The sequence below is a fragment of the Pteropus vampyrus genome, unplaced genomic scaffold, assembly GCF_000151845.1.
Source record: "Pteropus vampyrus isolate Shadow unplaced genomic scaffold, Pvam_2.0 Scaffold1000002814, whole genome shotgun sequence".
NCBI lineage: Eukaryota > Metazoa > Chordata > Mammalia > Chiroptera > Pteropodidae > Pteropus > Pteropus vampyrus.
The window spans coordinates 10,680-32,345 of NW_011917216.1; the positions used below are offsets into that span (position 1 = coordinate 10,680).

Here is a 21,666-nt window from a genome sequence, read left to right on the forward strand (position 1 = left end):
ATGTCGACCGCGCTGCCGCCGTCGTGTGCGCGCCACAGCTACCAGCCCGACTGTGAGGCCGCCGTCAACAACCAGATCAACCTGGAGCTCTACGCCTCCTACGTGTACGAGTCCATGGCCTTGTACTTCGAACGCGAGGACGCGGCCCTCAAGCACGTCGTCCAGTTCTTCCGGCAGTCTTTTTCCAGCAAGGAGACGGAGTACGCCCAGAGGCTCATGTGGCTGCACAACCAGCGCGGGGCCCACCTGCGTCTGCGCGAGATCGGCAGGCCTGACCGCAACCGCTGGCACGACCGGGTGAGGGTCATGGAGTGCGCCTTGCACCTGGCGATGGATGTGAACCAGAGCCTGTTCAGTCTGCACCGGCTGGCCACCGAGAAGAAGGACGCCCGCCTGTGCGACTTCCTGATGAGTCGCCACCTGCACGAGCAGGTGAAGTTCATCACGGAGCTGGGCGACCATCTCACCAACCTGTGCAAGATGGGAGCCCCGCAATCGGGCCTGGCCGAGCACCTCTTTGACAAGCTCACCCTGCACGACAGCGACAAGGACTGAGCCTGGACTGCCTTCCCCGTGGCCGTGGGGTGACTTCTCCAGGTCACCACGCCCGGCATGCATGTTGCAGTATCGCCCTTGCCAGACATTCCCTTGAGGTTTTTTTTTTTTGTTTTTGTTTTTTCCCCTTTTCCCCTTCTTCTTCCAGGTTTGCCATTTCTTCCAATAAAGTTATTGGTTCCTAAATAAACAATGGTCTCTGGTGGATTGGTGTGTGCAGAACCCTCACCTTTTAAGCTTTCAGCAGGTATCCAAGCAAGCGTCCGTGCCGCCGACCCGTGCCCCATCCATCCCCAGGCGGCTCACGATCTCCGTGGACGGAGGGAGAAGGTATTGCGTGGGACCCTGGAACACACAACATCGATCATCCTTTTAAGACCACGTGCTGTATAGGCCTGGGGCGAGGTGGCTGGCCTGGGGCCCCGGGGAACGTGGGTGCCGGTGCATAGGAAAAGTAGAAACCCACGCGGCCTGAAAATCACAGCGGCAGGAAGGAGAAGTGGTATTCTCCAAGGGCAGTCTCAGCCGTGAGGTTGGACTTTCGTCTTTGTTCCTAGGGGCAGGAAGTTAGCAAGACAGCTGACGAGAAGAACACGTGATTTTAGAGCAGGCTCTTCTCGGCCAGCCACTTGCTTCAAGGCGCATAGGTACCTGCCGTTCACGGGACCGAGCCTCGGGTGGTTGCTTCCATGTACTTTGGCCCAGAGTCCAAGCACCAGGAACCCTCGCTCGGCCCCAGTGGCTTCGGACGACTGTCCTTTGGAACCACGCCGTGGAAAGAGCGTTCCACTTTTCCAAATGGCCAGCCCAACCTCAGACCCGAAAGCTGACCCACCGGCCCCTCCCTGGGACCACTGCCCAGTAAGAGCAGACATGCTTCACCTTGTTCTATTCAGGGGCCACAGCATGTGAGCTGGGTCCTAGGTCATAAAACACTTCCTGACTTGGGACAACTTCTTCCTTCCTCCCGCTTGATTTAGATGGATTTCGTCCCCAATTCTTGTCCTTTCCTAAGCTACGAAGTGAGAAGATCATTTCCTTGAGACGTCTCCTAAATTTTCATATCAGCACTTCGGTGCTACAAAACTTGCATCTAAGCACTGCTCTAGCTGCACCCCACAAATCTTGCTATGTGGTGCTTTGCTTCCGTCCAGTCCCAAGTCATCTTGAGTTCCCCCCGGTCTCTCCGTTGACCCACACGTTGTTCAGACGTGCACTGGATCACTCGTTTCCAGATATTTGGGGATTTTCCCAGATCATTCCGTGAACGATCTCCGGCTTAGCTCCGCCGCGGTCAGAGAACCCAGGGCACCCAATCCCCATCCTGTTGCCTTTGTTGACACTTGCGGCACGGCACGGAACGAGGTCCGTCTTGGGCGGTGTGTCGCGTGCACTCGGAAACCACGTGCTTCTGAAAGACGTGTTTCTGAACATTCCACTCTCACGCCTCTGCACTTTCTCTTAACGTGAAGCTTCCTTCATCCTCTCCTCCCCCTTTCTTCTCCCGATGATGACAATAATACTTCATTGGCTGCCTACGGGGAGGAGAACCCTGGGCCTTTCGAGCCACGGAAAGGCATTAATTGTTTCCTAACCTATTTTTCCTTTTAGAAAGTCAAAAAAGAAAACAAAATTCAAAGGAGACAGTTGACTCGTGGTGGCGCACCGGGCGCAAAACCAGTTACCTACGCATACGCACACGAAAAAGGATACAGGGAGCGAAGCGGACCTGGCGAGGAAACCTTGGCAGGTGACGAACGGGAGAGACTTTCAGACGGGCAAGCACCAGAGACTGGAAAATACCTGCGACTGAAGGCCGAGCGCAATCAGAGAAAGTGCAAGAACAGAGTCAATGAAATCGAAGGACTGGAGAGGGTCCCGGGTGGACCGTGACATCGCAGAGCTACAGTCTGAACACAGGCCTGTTTGCCGCTGCCCTGCTCTGATCCTGCCCCGAACTTACTTGCACTGAACAAAGCCAAACTGGCATCGGACCCGCTTCGATCTCCCAGAACGACACTCCCAAGAAAGGCAGTTAACTGACTAGGAAGGAAACTCAAATCAGAGCAAGTCTCAGACCACTGCAAACCTGTCCAGCCAAGGGAAACCAAACAGAGGAGCACATCTACCTAGAAGAGGGAGCCACGGAAGCCTTGCGACGTTCGAGAAATGCCGGGCTTTTGGCATCTGGGAGGGCCTCTCCCGTCCCTGCCGGCTGCATGCCCCGTAGCCCCACGGGAGACCACTGAATCGTTGACACACTCCATCTTCCCATTCGGGGGAGAAGCCTCTTAGTGAAACGGACATCATGCTCCAGATCAGATCCGCGCTCATTACCTAGTCTAATCGATCGCGCCCTTTGTTCCTAAATAGGAATGCACGTGCTTTTAAGCATCACGGGACAGTGAGAGAGGAGCTCGTGATGAACCAACACAACTACGTCTCGGAAAGACAAACGACCCAATTAAAAACTGGGCGGAGGACCTGGACAGGCATTTCTCCAAAGAGGACACGCGCATGGCCAGCAGACGTATGAAAAGACGCTCGATGTCACTGATCGTCAGAGAAATGCAAACGCAAACCACAACGAGCTATCACCTCACACCTGTCAGAGTGGCTCTCCTCAATAGATCACAAGAACGAGTGTTGCCGAGGAGGGGGAGGAGACGGGGCCCTCGGCCGCCGTTGCTGGGATTGGAGATTGGGACGAGCACTGTGGAAAACGGTTTGGAGATGCCTCAGAAACTTAAAAACACAACTAACTACCCTACGACCCAGCGATTGCCCTTCCTTCCGGGTATTCACGCAAAGAAAACCAAACCACTGATCCAAAAAGTTCTCTGCACCCTGCAGCGCTGCTGCAACAGGCAACGGACGGAAAGAACCTCAGTGCCCATCGACAGATGACTGCATAAAGAAGTCGTGCTACGTACATCCGATGGAATATGACGCGGCCATGAGAGAAAGAAGGAAACCTTGCCATCTGCAACCACATACATGGCCCGAGAGGGTGTGAGGCTAAGTGAAATACGTCAGAGAAAGACCCGTACCATAGGATCTCACTTCCACCTGGAATCTAAAGAACAAAACCAATCAAACACACAAAACCAAAACAGACTCAGAGATACAGAGAGCAAACGGGCGATTGCCAGATGGGAGGGGGGTCTGGGGGTTGGGTGGAAAAGCTGAAGGGATTGACAAGTACCCATCGGCAGTTACAAAGCAGTCACGGGGATGTGAAGTGCCGCATGGAGAATACAGTCAAAAATGTTGCGATAATTATGTACAGTGCCAGGTGGGAACTAGTCTGAGGGGGGTGGGGGTGGGGGTGGGGGTTGGAGAGAATCACTTCGTAAATTTCATAACTGGCTGGCCACAGAAAAAAATCATTGAATTGGAAATTTGACATGGTGCAATGGCGGGACATGGAAACGGTACCTCAATAAAGCTGTGAAAAACTATGAGGGACGAAATAAAAAAGAAAAAACAAAAACCACCTCTTTCTGAGGAGAAATATATACAGAAGTGTTTCTAGATGTGTATAGACATAGATATAGATATAGGTATAGATAAAGATAAAGATATAGATATAGATATAGATATAGATACAGATATAGATACAGATATAGAGATAGAGATAGAGATAGAGATAGACATAGAGATAGACATAGAGATAGACTTAGAGATAGAGATATACATCCACACAGGTATCCGTAACAGGAAACAATGGAGAACTTTGCCAAAACTCCGAATTAATATTCTCAGAATTTTCAGGCCCACGTGTTTTTACTTCTGTTTTCGTTTTCTTAAACGAGGACTGGGTCTTCTCAGAGGAAATGTTAGAGAACGAGAGAAAATCGTCGGAAAACAGCGATAGTGCCCAAATATAAAGTTCATAGACGCCCCGTGCTCAGCTCACAGTCGCCCGCCTCTGCGGGCTGGGATGGAAGCTGGAACACCGCGCTCGCTCCCCTCTGCGAGCCTCCCCTAGCTCCCCAGCCGCCTCTGTCGCCCGCGCCCGCACCCGCGCCCGCCCTCTGTCGGCCGCGCCCGCCCGCCCGCGGGGCTCCCCGCTTGCCCACCGCGAACGTAACGTAAAGGACTCCACCCCCACGCCCCCAGGCCTCAACGGACCCCCCAGTTCCGGTCCCCCACAGGAGCTGACGCCCCGCCCCGCCCCAGAGCGCCCTCCTCCTCGTCCGCCTTGAGAGCGCCCCCAGGTTTCCACCGCCCCTGACTCGGCCCGCAGCCTCCCTGGTCGCCCACCGCTGGGAGCACCCGGAGACACCGCCGCCGCCGCCGCCGCCGCCGCTGCCGCTGCTCGCCCCGCAGCCCCGGCTTCGTCGCCGCCTCGGCCTTGGCGCCCGCCGCGCCTGCACCGCCAGTCATGTCGACCGCGCTGCCGCCGTCGTGTGCGCGCCACAGCTACCAGCCCGACTGTGAGGCCGCCGTCAACAACCAGATCAACCTGGAGCTCTACGCCTCCTACGTGTACGAGTCCATGGCCTTGTACTTCGAAGGCGAGGACGCGGCCCTCAAGCACGTCGTCCAGTTCTTCCGGCAGCAGTCCAGCAAGGAGACGGAGTACGCCCAGAGGCTCATGTGGCTGCACAACCAGCGCGGGGCCCACCTGCGTCTGCGCGAGATCGGCAGGCCTGACCGCAACCGCTGGCACGACCGGGTGAGGGTCATGGAGTGCGCCTTGCACCTGGCGATGGATGTGAACCAGAGCCTGTTCAGTCTGCACCGGCTGGCCACCGAGAAGAAGGACGCCCGCCTGTGCGACTTCCTGATGAGTCGCCACCTGCACGAGCAGGTGAAGTTCATCACGGAGCTGGGCGACCATCTCACCAACCTGTGCAAGATGGGAGCCCCGCAATCGGGCCTGGCCGAGCACCTCTTTGACAAGCTCACCCTGCACGACAGCGACAAGGACTGAGCCTGGACTGCCTTCCCCGTGGCCGTGGGGTGACTTCTCCAGGTCACCACGCCCGGCATGCATGTTGCAGTATCGCCCTTGCCTGACATTCTCTTGAGGTTTTTTTTTTTTTTTTTTTTTTTTCCCCTTTGCCCCTTCTTCTTCCAGGTTTGCCATTTCTTCCAATAAAGTTATTGGTTCCTAAATAAACAATGGTCTCTGGTGGATTGGTGTGTGCAGAACCCTCACCTTTTAAGCTTTCAGCAGGTATCCAAGCAAGCGTCCGTGCCGCCGACCCGTGCCCCATCCATCCCCAGGCGGCTCACGATCTCCGTGGACGGAGGGAGAAGGTATTGCGTGGGACCCTGGAACACACAACATCGATCATCCTTTTAAGACCACGTGCTGTATAGGCCTGGGGCGAGGTGGCTGGCCTGGGGTCCCGGGGAACGTGGGTGCCGGTGCATAGGAAAAGTAGAAACCCACGCGGCCTGAAAATCAGAGCGGCAGGAAGGAGAAGTGGTATTCTCCAAGGGCAGTCTCAGCCGTGAGGTTGGACTTTCATCTTTGTTCCCAGGGGCAGGAAGTTAGCAAGACAGCTGACGAGAAGAACACGTGATTTTAGAGCAGGCTCTTCTCGGCCAGCCACTTGCTTCCAGGCGCATAGGTACCTGCCGTTCACGGGACCGAGCCTCGGGTGGTTGCTTCCATGTACTTTGGCCCAGAGTCCAAGCACCAGGAACCCTCGCTCGGCCCCAGTGGCTTCGGACGACTGTCCTTTGGAACCACGCCGTGGAAAGAGCGTTCCACTTTTCCAAATGGCCAGCCCAACCTCAGACCCGAAAGCTGACCCACCGGCCCCTCCCTGGGACCACTGCCCAGTAAGAGCAGACATGCTTCACCTTGTTCTATTCAGGGGCCACAGCATGTGAGCTGGGTCCTAGGTCATAAAACACTTCCTGACTTGGGACAACTTCTTCCTTCCTCCCGCTTGATTTAGATGGATTTCGTCCCCAATTCTTGTCCTTTCCTAAGCTACGAAGTGAGAAGATCATTTCCTTGAGACGTCTCCTAAATTTTCATATCAGCACTTCGGTGCTACAAAACTTGCATCTAAGCACTGCTCTAGCTGCACCCCACAAATCTTGCTATGTGGTGTTTTGCTTCCGTCCAGTCCCAAGTCATCTTGAGTTCCCCCCGGTCTCTCCGTTGACCCACACGTTGTTCAGACGTGCACTGGATCACTCGTTTCCAGATATTTGGGGATTTTCCCAGATCATTCCGTGAATGATCTCCGGCTTAGCTCCGCCGCGGTCAGAGGACCCAGGGCACCCAATCCCCATCCTGTTGCCTTTGTTGACACTTGCGGCACGGCACGGAACGAGGTCCGTCTTGGGCGGTGTGTCGCGTGCACTCGGAAACCACGTGCTTCTGAAAGACGTGTTTCTGAACATTCCACTCTCACGCCTCTGCACTTTCTCTTAACGTGAAGCTTCCTTCATCCTCTCCTCCCCCTTTCTTCTCCCGATGATGACAATAATACTTCATTGGCTGCCTACGGGGAGGAGAACCCTGGGCCTTTCGAGCCACGGAAAGGCATTAATTGTTTCCTAACCTATTTTTCCTTTTAGAAAGTCAAAAAAGAAAACAAAATTCAAAGGAGACAGTTGACTCGTGGTGGCGCACCGGGCGCAAAACCAGTTACCTACGCATACGCACATGAAAAAGGATACAGGGAGCGAAGCGGACCTGGCGAGGAAACCTTGGCAGGTGACGAACGGGAGAGACTTTCAGACGGGCAAGCACCAGAGACTGGAAAATACCTGCGACTGAAGGCCGAGCGCAATCAGAGAAAGTGCAAGAACAGAGTCAATGAAATCGAAGGACTGGAGAGGGTCCCGGGTGGACCGTGACATCGCAGAGCTACAGTCTGAACACAGGCCTGTTTGCCGCTGCCCTGCTCTGATCCTGCCCCGAACTTACTTGCACTGAACAAAGCCAAACTGGCATCGGACCCGCTTCGATCTCCCAGAACGACACTCCCAAGAAAGGCAGTTAACTGACTAGGAAGGAAACTCAAATCAGAGCAAGTCTCAGACCACTGCAAACCTGTCCAGCCAAGGGAAACCAAACAGAGGAGCACATCTACCTAGAAGAGGGAGCCACGGAAGCCTTGCGACGTTCGAGAAATGCCGGGCTTTTGGCATCTGGGAGGGCCTCTCCCGTCCCTGCCGGCTGCATGCCCCGTAGCCCCACGGGAGACCACTGAATCGTTGACACACTCCATCTTCCCATTCGGGGGAGAAGCCTCTTAGTGAAACGGACATCATGCTCCAGATCAGATCCGCGCTCATTACCTAGTCTAATCGAACGCGCCCTTTGTTCCTAAATAGGAATGCACGTGCTTTTAAGCATCACGGGACAGTGAGAGAGGAGCTCGTGATGAACCAACACAACTACGTCTCGGAAAGACAAACGACCCAATTAAAAACTGGGCAGAGGACCTGGACAGGCATTTCTCCAAAGAGGACACGCGCATGGCCAGCAGACGTATGAAAAGACGCTCGATGTCACTGATCGTCAGAGAAATGCAAACTCAAACCACAACGAGCTATCACCTCACACCTGTCAGAGTGGCTCTCCTCAAGAGATCACAAGAACCAGTGTTGCCGAGGAGGGGGAGGAGACGGGGCCCTCGGCCGCTGTTGCTGGGATTGCAGATTGGGACGAGCACTGTGGAAAACGGTTTGGAGATGCCTCAGAAACTTAAAAACACAACTAACTAGCCTACGACCCAGCGATTGCCCTTCCTTCCGGGTATTCACGCAAAGAAAACCAAACCACTGATCCAAAAAGTTCTCTGCACCCTGCAGCGCTGCTGCAACAGGCAACGGACGGAAAGAACCTCAGTGCCCATCGACAGATGACTGCATAAAGAAGTCGTGCTACGTACATCCGATGGAATATGACCCGGCCATGAGAGAAAGAAGGAAACCTTGCCATCTGCAACCACATACATGGCCCGAGAGGGTGTGAGGCTAAGTGAAATACGTCAGAGAAAGACCAGTACCATAGGATCTCACTTCCACCTGGAATCTAAAGAACAAAACCAATCAAACACACAAAACCAAAACAGACTCAGAGATACAGAGAGCAAACGGGCGATTGCCAGATGGGAGGGGGGTCTGGGGGTTGGGTGGAAAAGCTGAAGGGATTGACAAGTACCCATCGGCAGTTACAAAGCAGTCACGGGGATGTGAAGTGCCGCATGGAGAATACAGTCAAAAATGTTGCGATAATTATGTACAGTGCCAGGTGGGAACTAGTCTGAGGGGGGTGGGGGTGGGGGTGGGGGGTATCACTTCGTAAATTACATAACTGGCTGGCCACAGAAAAAAAATCATTGAATTGGAAATTTGACATGGTGCAATGGCGGCACATGGAAACGCTACCTCAATAAAGCTGTGAAAAACTATGAGGGACGAAATAAAAAAGAAAAAACAAAAACCACCTCTTTCTGAGGAGAAATATATACAGAAGTTTTTCTAGATGTGTATAGACATAGATATAGATATAGGTATAGATAAAGATATAGATATAGATATAGATATAGGTATAGATATAGATGTAGATACAGATATAGATACAGATATAGATATAGAGATAGACATAGAGATAGACATAGAGATAGACATAGAGATAGACTTAGAGATAGAGATATACATCCACACAGGTATCCGTAACAGGAAACAATGGAGAACTTTTCCAAAACTCCTAATTAATATTCTCAGAAGTTTCAGGCCCACGTGTTTTTACTTCTGTTTTCGTTTTCTTAAACGAGGACTGGGTCTTCTCAGAGGAAATATTAGAGAACGAGAGAAAATCGTCGGAAAACAGCGATAGTGCCCAAATATAAAGTTCATAGACGCCCCGTGCTCAGCTCACAGTCGCCCGCCTCTGCGGGCTGGGATGGAAGCTGGAACACCGCGCTCGCTCCCCTCTGCGAGCCTCCCCTAGCTCCCCAGCCGCCTCTGTCGCCCGCGCCCGCACCCGCGCCCGCCCTCTGTCGCCCGCGCCCGCCCGCCCGCGGGGCTCCGCGCTTGCCCACCGCGAACGTAACGTAAAGGACTCCACCCCCACGCCCCCAGGCCTCAACGGACCCCCCAGTTCCGGTCCCCCACAGGAGCTGACGCCCCGCCCCGCCCCAGAGCGCCCTCCTCCTCGTCCGCCTTGAGAGCGCCCCCAGGTTTCCACCGCCCCTGACTCGGCCCGCAGCCTCCCTGGTCGCCCACCGCTGGGAGCACCCGGAGACCCCGCCGCCGCCGCCGCCGCCGCCGCTGCTCGCCCCGCAGCCCCGGCTTCGTCGCCGCCTCGGCCTTGGCGCCCGCCGCGCCTGCACCGCCAGTCATGTCGACCGCGCTGCCGCCGTCGTGTGCGCGCCACAGCTACCAGCCCGACTGTGAGGCCGCCGTCAACAACCAGATCAACCTGGAGCTCTACGCCTCCTACGTGTACGAGTCCATGGCCTTGTACTTCGAAGGCGAGGACGCGGCCCTCAAGCACGTCGTCCAGTTCTTCCGGCAGCAGTCCAGCAAGGAGACGGAGTACGCCCAGAGGCTCATGTGGCTGCACAACCAGCGCGGGGCCCACCTGCGTCTGCGCGAGATCGGCAGGCCTGACCGCAACCGCTGGCACGACCGGGTGAGGGTCATGGAGTGCGCCTTGCACCTGGCCATGGATGTGAACCAGAGCCTGTTCAGTCTGCACCGGCTGGCCACCGAGAAGAAGGACGCCCGCCTGTGCGACTTCCTGATGAGTCGCCACCTGCACGAGCAGGTGAAGTTCATCACGGAGCTGGGCGACCATCTCACCAACCTGTGCAAGATGGGAGCCCCGCAATCGGGCCTGGCCGAGCACCTCTTTGACAAGCTCACCCTGCACGACAGCGACAAGGACTGAGCCTGGACTGCCTTCCCCGTGGCCGTGGGGTGACTTCTCCAGGTCACCACGCCCGGCATGCATGTTGCAGTATCGCCCTTGCCTGACATTCCCTTGAGGTTTTTTTCTTTTTTTTTTTTTTCCCCCTTTGCCCCTTCTTCTTCCAGGTTTGCCATTTCTTCCAATAAAGTTATTGGTTCCTAAATAAACAATGGTCTCTGGTGGATTGGTGTGTGCAGAACCCTCACCTTTTAAGCTTTCAGCAGGTATCCAAGCAAGCGTCCGTGCCGCCGACCCGTGCCCCATCCATCCCCAGGCGGCTCACGATCTCCGTGGACGGAGGGAGAAGGTATTGCGTGGGACCCTGGAACACACAACATCGATCATCCTTTTAAGACCACGTGCTGTATAGGCCTGGGGCGAGGTGGCTGGCCTGGGGTCCCGGGGAACGTGGGTGCCGGTGCATAGGAAAAGTAGAAACCCACGCGGCCTGAAAATCACAGCGGCAGGAAGGAGAAGTGGTATTCTCCAAGGGCAGTCTCAGCCGTGAGGTTGGACTTTCGTCTTTGTTCCTAGGGGCAGGAAGTTAGCAAGACAGCTGACGAGAAGAACACGTGATTTTAGAGCAGGCTCTTCTCGGCCAGCCACTTGCTTCTAGGCGCATAGGTACCTGCCGTTCACGGGACCGAGCCTCGGGTGGTTGCTTCCATGTACTTTGGCCCAGAGTCCAAGCACCAGGAACCCTCGCTCGGCCCCAGTGGCTTCGGACGACTGTCCTTTGGAACCACGCCGTGGAAAGAGCGTTCCACTTTTCCAAATGGCCAGCCCAACCTCAGACCCGAAAGCTGACCCACCGGCCCCTCCCTGGGACCACTGCCCAGTAAGAGCAGACATGCTTCACCTTGTTCTATTCAGGGGCCACAGCATGTGAGCTGGGTCCTAGGTCATAAAACACTTCCTGACTTGGGACAACTTCTTCCTTCCTCCCGCTTGATTTAGATGGATTTCGTCCCCAATTCTTGTCCTTTCCTAAGCTACGAAGTGAGAAGATCATTTCCTTGAGACGTCTCCTAAATTTTCATATCAGCACTTCGGTGCTACAAAACTTGCATCTAAGCACTGCTCTAGCTGCACCCCACAAATCTTGCTATGTGGTGTTTTGCTTCCGTCCAGTCCCAAGTCATCTTGAGTTCCCCCCGGTCTCTCCGTTGACCCACACGTTGTTCAGACGTGCACTGGATCACTCGTTTCCAGATATTTGGGGATTTTCCCAGATCATTCCGTGAACGATCTCCGGCTTAGCTCCGCCGCGGTCAGAGGACCCAGGGCACCCAATCCCCATCCTGTTGCCTTTGTTGACACTTGCGGCACGGCACGGAACGAGGTCCGTCTTGGGCGGTGTGTCGCGTGCACTCGGAAACCACGTGCTTCTGAAAGACGTGTTTCTGAACATTCCACTCTCACGCCTCTGCACTTTCTCTTAACGTGAAGCTTCCTTCATCCTCTCCTCCCCCTTTCTTCTCCCGATGATGACAATAATACTTCATTGGCTGCCTACGGGGAGGAGAACCCTGGGCCTTTCGAGCCACGGAAAGGCATTAATTGTTTCCTAACCTATTTTTCCTTTTAGACAGTCAAAAAAGAAAACAAAATTCAAAGGAGACAGTTGACTCGTGGTGGCGCACCGGGCGCAAAACCAGTTACCTACGCATACGCACACGAAAAAGGATACAGGGAGCGAAGCGGACCTGGCGAGGAAACCTTGGCAGGTGACGAACGGGAGAGACTTTCAGACGGGCAAGCACCAGAGACTGGAAAATACCTGCGACTGAAGGCCGAGCGCAATCAGAGAAAGTGCAAGAACAGAGTCAATGAAATCGAAGGACTGGAGAGGGTCCCGGGTGGACCGTGACATCGCAGAGCTACAGTCTGAACACAGGCCTGTTTGCCGCTGCCCTGCTCTGATCCTGCCCCGAACTTACTTGCACTGAACAAAGCCAAACTGGCATCGGACCCGCTTCGATCTCCCAGAACGACACTCCCAAGAAAGGCAGTTAACTGACTAGGAAGGAAACTCAAATCAGAGCAAGTCTCAGACCACTGCAAACCTGTCCAGCCAAGGGAAACCAAACAGAGGAGCACATCTACCTAGAAGAGGGAGCCACGGAAGCCTTGCGACGTTCGAGAAATGCCGGGCTTTTGGCATCTGGGAGGGCCTCTCCCGTCCCTGCCGGCTGCATGCCCCGTAGCCCCACGGGAGACCACTGAATCGTTGACACACTCCATCTTCCCATTCGGGGGAGAAGCCTCTTAGTGAAACGGACATCATGCTCCAGATCAGATCCGCGCTCATTACCTAGTCTAATCGATCGCGCCCTTTGTTCCTAAATAGGAATGCACGTGCTTTTAAGCATCACGGGACAGTGAGAGAGGAGCTCGTGATGAACCAACACAACTACGTCTCGGAAAGACAAACGACCCAATTAAAAACTGGGCAGAGGACCTGGACAGGCATTTCTCCAAAGAGGACACGCGCATGGCCAGCAGACGTATGAAAAGACGCTCGATGTCACTGATCGTCAGAGAAATGCAAACTCAAACCACAACGAGCTATCACCTCACACCTGTCAGAGTGGCTCTCCTCAAGAGATCACAAGAACCAGTGTTGCCGAGGAGGGGGAGGAGACGGGGCCCTCGGCCGCTGTTGCTGGGATTGCAGATTGGGACGAGCACTGTGGAAAACGGTTTGGAGATGCCTCAGAAACTTAAAAACACAACTAACTAGCCTACGACCCAGCGATTGCCCTTCCTTCCGGGTATTCACGCAAAGAAAACCAAACCACTGATCCAAAAAGTTCTCTGCACCCTGCAGCGCTGCTGCAACAGGCAACGGACGGAAAGAACCTCAGTGCCCATCGACAGATGACTGCATAAAGAAGTCGTGCTACGTACATCCGATGGAATATGACCCGGCCATGAGAGAAAGAAGGAAACCTTGCCATCTGCAACCACATACATGGCCCGAGAGGGTGTGAGGCTAAGTGAAATACGTCAGAGAAAGACCAGTACCATAGGATCTCACTTCCACCTGGAATCTAAAGAACAAAACCAATCAAACACACAAAACCAAAACAGACTCAGAGATACAGAGAGCAAACGGGCGATTGCCAGATGGGAGGGGGGTCTGGGGGTTGGGTGGAAAAGCTGAAGGGATTGACAAGTACACATCGGCAGTTACAAAGCAGTCACGGGGATGTGAAGTGCCGCATGGAGAATACAGTCAAAAATGTTGCGATAATTATGTACAGTGCCAGGTGGGAACTAGTCTGAGGGGGGTGGGGGTGGGGGTGGAGAGAATCACTTCGTAAATTACATAACTGGCTGGCCACAGAAAAAAAATCATTGAATTGGAAATTTGACATGGTGCAATGGCGGGACATGGAAACGGTACCTCAATAAAGCTGTGAAAAACTATGAGGGACGAAATAAAAAAAAAAACAAACAAAAACCACCTCTTTCTGAGGAGAAATATACACAGAAGTTTTCCTAGATGTGTATAGACATAGATATAGATATAGGTATAGATAAAGATATAGATATAGATCTAGATATAGATCCAGATATAGATACAGATATAGATATAGAGATAGAGATAGAGATAGACATAGAGATAGACATAGAGATAGACATAGAGATAGACTTAGATATAGAGATATACATCCACACAGGTATCCGTAACAGGAAACAATGGAGAACTTTTCCAAAACTCCTAATTAAATTTCTCAGAATTTTCAGGCCCACGTGTTTTTACTTCTGTTTTCGTTTTCTTAAACGAGGACTGGGTCTTCTCAGAGGAAATATTAGAGAACGAGAGAAAATCGTCGGCAAACAGCGACAGTGCCCAAATATAAAGTTCATAGACGCCCCGTGCTCAGCTCACAGTCGCCCGCCTCTGCGGGCTGGGATGGAAGCTGGAACACCGCGCTCGCTCCCCTCTGCGAGCCTCCCCTAGCTCCCCAGCCGCCTCTGTCGCCCGCGCCCGCACCCGCGCCCGCCCTCTGTCGCCCGCGCCCGCCCGCCCGCCCGCGGGGCTCCCCGCTTGCCCACCGCGAACGTAACGTAAAGGACTCCACCCCCACGCCCCCAGGCCTCAACGGACCCCCCAGTTCCGGTCCCCCACAGGAGCTGACGCCCCGCCCCGCCCCAGACCTCCTCGTCCGCCTTGAGAGCGCCCCCAGGTTTCCACCGCCCCTGACTCGGCCCGCAGCCTCCCTGGTCGCCCACCGCTGGGAGCACCCGGAGACCCCGCCGCCGCCGCCGCCGCCGCTGCCGCTGCTCGCCCCGCAGCCCCGGCTTCGTCGCCGCCTCGGCCTTGGCGCCCGCCGCGCCTGCACCGCCAGTCATGTCGACCGCGCTGCCGCCGTCGTGTGCGCGCCACAGCTACCAGCCCGACTGTGAGGCCGCCGTCAACAACCAGATCAACCTGGAGCTCTACGCCTCCTACGTGTACGAGTCCATGGCCTTGTACTTCGAAGGCGAGGACGCGGCCCTCAAGCACGTCGTCCAGTTCTTCCGGCAGCAGTCCAGCAAGGAGACGGAGTACGCCCAGAGGCTCATGTGGCTGCACAACCAGCGCGGGGCCCACCTGCGTCTGCGCGAGATCGGCAGGCCTGACCGCAACCGCTGGCACGACCGGGTGAGGGTCATGGAGTGCGCCTTGCACCTGGCGATGGATGTGAACCAGAGCCTGTTCAGTCTGCACCGGCTGGCCACCGAGAAGAAGGACGCCCGCCTGTGCGACTTCCTGATGAGTCGCCACCTGCACGAGCAGGTGAAGTTCATCACGGAGCTGGGCGACCATCTCACCAACCTGTGCAAGATGGGAGCCCCGCAATCGGGCCTGGCCGAGCACCTCTTTGACAAGCTCACCCTGCACGACAGCGACAAGGACTGAGCCTGGACTGCCTTCCCCGTGGCCGTGGGGTGACTTCTCCAGGTCACCACGCCCGGCATGCATGTTGCAGTATCGCCCTTGCCTGACATTCCCTTGAGGTTTTTTTTTTTTTTTTTTTCCCCTTTGCCCCTTCTTCTTCCAGGTTTGCCATTTCTTCCAATAAAGTTATTGGTTCCTAAATAAACAATGGTCTCTGGTGGATTGGTGTGTGCAGAACCCTCACCTTTTAAGCTTTCAGCAGGTATCCAAGCAAGCGTCCGTGCCGCCGACCCGTGCCCCATCCATCCCCAGGCGGCTCACGATCTCCGTGGACGGAGGGAGAAGGTATTGCGTGGGACCCTGGAACACACAACATCGATCATCTTTTTAAGACCACGTGCTGTATAGGCCTGGGGCGAGGTGGCTGGCCTGGGGTCCCGGGGAACGTGGGTGCCGGTGCATAGGAAAAGTAGAAACCCACGCGGCCTGAAAATCACAGCGGCAGGAAGGAGAAGTGGTATTCTCCAAGGGCAGTCTCAGCCGTGAGGTTGGACTTTCGTCTTTGTTCCTAGGGGCAGGAAGTTAGCAAGACAGCTGACGAGAAGAACACGTGATTTTAGAGCAGGCTCTTCTCGGCCAGCCACTTGCTTCCAGGCGCATAGGTACCTGCCGTTCACGGGACCGAGCCTCGGGTGGTTGCTTCCATGTACTTTGGCCCAGAGTCCAAGCACCAGGAACCCTCGCTCGGCCCCAGTGGCTTCGGACGACTGTCCTTTGGAACCACGCCGTGGAAAGAGCGTTCCACTTTTCCAAATGGCCAGCCCAACCTCAGACCCGAAAGCTGACCCACCGGCCCCTCCCTGGGACCACTGCCGAGTGAGGGCAGACATGCTTCACCTTGTTCTATTCAGGGGCCACAGCATGTGAGCTGGGTCCTAGGTCATAAAACACTTCCTGACTTGGGACAACTTCTTCCTTCCTCCCGCTTGATTTAGATGGATTTCGTCCCCAATTCTTGTCCTTTCCTAAGCTACGAAGTGAGAAGATCATTTCCTTGAGACGTCTCCTAAATTTTCATATCAGCACTTCGGTGCTACAAAACTTGCATCTAAGCACTGCTCTAGCTGCACCCCACAAATCTTGCTATGTGGTGTTTTGCTTCCGTCCAGTCCCAAGTCATCTTGAGTTCCCCCCGGTCTCTCCGTTGACCCACACGTTGTTCAGACGTGCACTGGATCACTCGTTTCCAGATATTTGGGGATTTTCCCAGATCATTCCGTGAATGATCTCCGGCTTAGCTCCGCCGCGGTCAGAGGACCCAGGGCACCCAATCCCCATCCTGTTGCCTTTGTTGACACTTGCGGCACGGCACGGAACGAGGTCCGTCTTGGGCGGTGTGTCGCGTGCACTCGGAAACCACGTGCTTCTGAAAGACGTGTTTCTGAACATTCCACTCTCACGCCTCTGCACTTTCTCTTAACGTGAAGCTTCCTTCATCCTCTCCTCCCCCTTTCTTCTCCCGATGATGACAATAATACTTCATTGGCTGCCTACGGGGAGGAGAACCCTGGGCCTTTCGAGCCACGGAAAGGCATTAATTGTTTCCTAACCTATTTTTCCTTTTAGAAAGTCAAAAAAGAAAACAAAATTCAAAGGAGACAGTTGACTCGTGGTGGCGCACCGGGCGCAAAACCAGTTACCTACGCATACGCACACGAAAAAGGATACAGGGAGCGAAGCGGACCTGGCGAGGAAACCTTGGCAGGTGACGAACGGGAGAGACTTTCAGACGGGCAAGCACCAGAGACTGGAAAATACCTGCAACTGAAGGCCGAGCGCAATCAGAGAAAGTGCAAGAACAGAGTCAATGAAATCGAAGGACTGGAGAGGGTCCCGGGTGGACCGTGACATCGCAGAGCTACAGTCTGAACACAGGCCTGTTTGCCGCTGCCCTGCTCTGATCCTGCCCCGAACTTACTTGCACTGAACAAAGCCAAACTGGCATCGGACCCGCTTCGATCTCCCAGAACGACACTCCCAAGAAAGGCAGTTAACTGACTAGGAAGGAAACTCAAATCAGAGCAAGTCTCAGACCACTGCCAACCTGTCCAGCCAAGGGAAACCAAACAGAGGAGCACATCTACCTAGAAGAGGGAGCCACGGAAGCCTTGCGACGTTCGAGAAATGCCGGGCTTTTGGCATCTGGGAGGGCCTCTCCCGTCCCTGCCGGCTGCATGCCCCGTAGCCCCACGGGAGACCACTGAATCGTTGACACACTCCATCTTCCCATTCGGGGGAGAAGCCTCTTAGTGAAACGGACATCATGCTCCAGATCAGATCCGCGCTCATTACCTAGTCTAATCGAACGCGCCCTTTGTTCCTAAATAGGAATGCACGTGCTTTTAAGCATCACGGGACAGTGAGAGAGGAGCTCGTGATGAACAAACACAACTACGTCTCGGAAAGACAAACGACCCAATTAAAAACTGGGCAGAGGACCTGGACAGGCATTTCTCCAAAGAGGACACGCGCATGGCCAGCAGACGTATGAAAAGACGCTCGATGTCACTGATCGTCAGAGAAATGCAAACTCAAACCACAACGAGCTATCACCTCACACCTGTCAGAGTGGCTCTCCTCAAGAGATCACAAGAACCAGTGTTGCCGAGGAGGGGGAGGAGACGGGGCCCTCGGCCGCTGTTGCTGGGATTGCAGATTGGGACGAGCACTGTGGAAAACGGTTTGGAGATGCCTCAGAAACTTAAAAACACAACTAACTAGCCTACGACCCAGCGATTGCCCTTCCTTCCGGGTATTCACGCAAAGAAAACCAAACCACTGATCCAAAAAGTTCTCTGCACCCTGCAGCGCTGCTGCAACAGGCAACGGACGGAAAGAACCTCAGTGCCCATCGACAGATGACTGCATAAAGAAGTCGTGCTACGTACATCCGATGGAATATGACCCGGCCATGAGAGAAAGAAGGAAACCTTGCCATCTGCAACCACATACATGGCCCGAGAGGGTGTGAGGCTAAGTGAAATACGTCAGAGAAAGACCAGTACCATAGGATCTCACTTCCACCTGGAATCTAAAGAACAAAACCAATCAAACACACAAAACCAAAACAGACTCAGAGATACAGAGAGCAAACGGGCGATTGCCAGATGGGAGGGGGGTCTGGGGGTTGGGTGGAAAAGCTGAAGGGATTGACAAGTACACATCGGCAGTTACAAAGCAGTCACGGGGATGTGAAGTGCCGCATGGAGAATACAGTCAAAAATGTTGCGATAATTATGTACAGTGCCAGGTGGGAACTAGTCTGAGGGGGGTGGGGGTGGGGGTGGAGAGAATCACTTCGTAAATTACATAACTGGCTGGCCACAGAAAAAAATCATTGAATTGGAAATTTGACATGGTGCAATGGCGGGACATGGAAACGGTACCTCAATAAAGCTGTGAAAAACTATGAGGGACGAAATAAAAAAAAAAACAAAAACCACCTCTTTCTGAGGAGAAATATACACAGAAGTTTTTCTAGATGTGTATAGACATAGATATAGATATAGGTATAGATAAAGATATAGATATAGATCTAGATATAGATCCAGATATAGATCCAGATATAGATATAGAGATAGAGATAGAGATAGACATAGAGATAGACATAGAGATAGACTTAGAGATAGACTTAGAGATAGAGATATACATCCACACAGGTATCCGTAACAGGAAACAATGGAGAACTTTTCCAAAACTCCTAATTAAATTTCTCAGAATTTTCAGGCCCACGTGTTTTTACTTCTGTTTTCGTTTTCTTAAACGAGGACTGGGTCTTCTCAGAGGAAATATTAGAGAACGAGAGAAAATCGTCGGCAAACAGCGACAGTGCCCAAATATAAAGTTCATAGACGCCCCGTGCTCAGCTCACAGTCGCCCGCCTCTGCGGGCTGGGATGGAAGCTGGAACACCGCGCTCGCTCCCCTCTGCGAGCCTCCCCTAGCTCCCCAGCCGCCTCTGTCGCCCGCGCCCGCACCCGCGCCCGCCCTCTGTCGGCCGCGCCCGCCCGCCCGCGGGGCTCCCCGCTTGCCCACCGCGAACGTAACGTAAAGGACTCCACCCCCACGCCCCCAGGCCTCAACGGACCCCCCAGTTCCGGTCCCCCACAGGAGCTGACGCCCCGCCCCGCCCCAGAGCGCCCTCCTCCGCGTCCGCCTTGAGAGCGCCCCCAGGTTTCCACCGCCCCTGACTCGGCCCGCAGCCTCCCTGGTCGCCCACCGCTGGGAGCACCCGGAGACCCCGCCGCCGCCGCCGCCGCCGCCGCTGCCGCTGCTCGCCCCGCAGCCCCGGCTTCGTCGCCGCCTCGGCCTTGGCGCCCGCCGCGCCTGCACCGCCAGTCATGTCGACCGCGCTGCCGCCGTCGTGTGCGCGCCACAGCTACCAGCCCGACTGTGAGGCCGCCGTCAACAACCAGATCAACCTGGAGCTCTACGCCTCCTACGTGTACGAGTCCATGGCCTTGTACTTCGAACGCGAGGACGCGGCCCTCAAGCACGTCGTCCAGTTCTTCCGGCAGCAGTCCAGCAAGGAGACGGAGTACGCCCAGAGGCTCATGTGGCTGCACAACCAGCGCGGGGCCCACCTGCGTCTGCGCGAGATCGGCAGGCCTGACCGCAACCGCTGGCACGACCGGGTGAGGGTCATGGAGTGCGCCTTGCACCTGGCGATGGATGTGAACCAGAGCCTGTTCAGTCTGCACCGGCTGGCCACCGAGAAGAAGGACGCCCGCCTGTGCGACTTCCTGATGAGTCGCCACCTGCACGAGCAGGTGAAGTTCATCACGGAGCTGGGCGACCATCTCACCAACCTGTGCAAGATGGGAGCCCCGCAATCGGGCCTGGCCGAGCACCTCTTTGACAAGCTCACCCTGCACGACAGCGACAAGGACTGAGCCTGGACTGCCTTCCCCGTGGCCGTGGGGTGACTTCTCCAGGTCACCACGCCCGGCATGCATGTTGCAGTATCGCCCTTGCCTGACATTCCCTTGAGGTTTTTTTTTTTTTTTTTTTTCCCCTTTGCCCCTTCTTCTTCCAGGTTTGCCATTTCTTCCAATAAAGTTATTGGTTCCTAAATAAACAATGGTCTCTGGTGGATTGGTGTGTGCAGAACCCTCACCTTTTAAGCTTTCAGCAGGTATCCAAGCAAGCGTCCGTGCCGCCGACCCGTGCCCCATCCATCCCCAGGCGGCTCACGATCTCCGTGGACGGAGGGAGAAGGTATTGCGTGGGACCCTGGAACACACAACATCGATCATCTTTTTAAGACCACGTGCTGTATAGGCCTGGGGCGAGGTGGCTGGCCTGGGGTCCCGGGGAACGTGGGTGCCGGTGCATAGGAAAAGTAGAAACCCACGCGGCCTGAAAATCACAGCGGCAGGAAGGAGAAGTGGTATTCTCCAAGGGCAGTCTCAGCCGTGAGGTTGGACTTTCGTCTTTGTTCCTAGGGGCAGGAAGTTAGCAAGACAGCTGACGAGAAGAACACGTGATTTTAGAGCAGGCTCTTCTCGGCCAGCCACTTGCTTCTAGGCGCATAGGTACCTGCCGTTCACGGGACCGAGCCTCGGGTGGTTGCTTCCATGTCCTTTGGCCCAGAGTCCAAGCACCAGGAACCCTCGCTCGGCCCCAGTGGCTTCGGACGACTGTCCTTTGGAACCACGCCGTGGAAAGAGCGTTCCACTTTTCCAAATGGCCAGCCCAACCTCAGACCCGAAAGCTGACCCACCGGCCCCTCCCTGGGACCACTGCCCAGTAAGAGCAGACATGCTTCACCTTGTTCTATTCAGGGGCCACAGCATGTGAGCTGGGTCCTAGGTCATAAAACACTTCCTGACTTGGGACAACTTCTTCCTTCCTCCCGCTTGATTTAGATGGATTTCGTCCCCAATTCTTGTCCTTTCCTAAGCTACGAAGTGAGAAGATCATTTCCTTGAGACGTCTCCTAAATTTTCATATCAGCACTTCGGTGCTACAAAACTTGCATCTAAGCACTGCTCTAGCTGCACCCCACAAATCTTGCTATGTGGTGCTTTGCTTCCGTCCAGTCCCAAGTCATCTTGAGTTCCCCCCGGTCTCTCCGTTGACCCACACGTTGTTCAGACGTGCACTGGATCACTCGTTTCCAGATATTTGGGGATTTTCCCAGATCATTCCGTGAACGATCTCCGGCTTAGCTCCGCCGCGGTCAGAGTACCCAGGGCACCCAATCCCCATCCTGTTGCCTTTGTTGACACTTGCGGCACGGCACGGAACGAGGTCCGCCTTGG

The 21,666-nt window shown here is 54.7% G+C and overlaps 5 pseudogenes; all 5 read left to right on the top strand.

The window, feature by feature from the left end:
• LOC105311266 lies at nt 1-555 on the top strand (annotated as a pseudogene).
• Nucleotides 556-4,942: 4,387 nt separating this feature from the next.
• Nucleotides 4,943-5,494, top strand: LOC105311267 (annotated as a pseudogene).
• Nucleotides 5,495-9,880: 4,386 nt separating this feature from the next.
• On the top strand, nt 9,881-10,432 carry LOC105311268 (annotated as a pseudogene).
• A 4,381-nt stretch (nt 10,433-14,813) lies between these two features.
• LOC105311269 lies at nt 14,814-15,365 on the top strand (annotated as a pseudogene).
• A 4,378-nt stretch (nt 15,366-19,743) lies between these two features.
• LOC105311270 lies at nt 19,744-20,261 on the top strand (annotated as a pseudogene).
• Nucleotides 20,262-21,666: the final 1,405 nt, after the last annotated feature.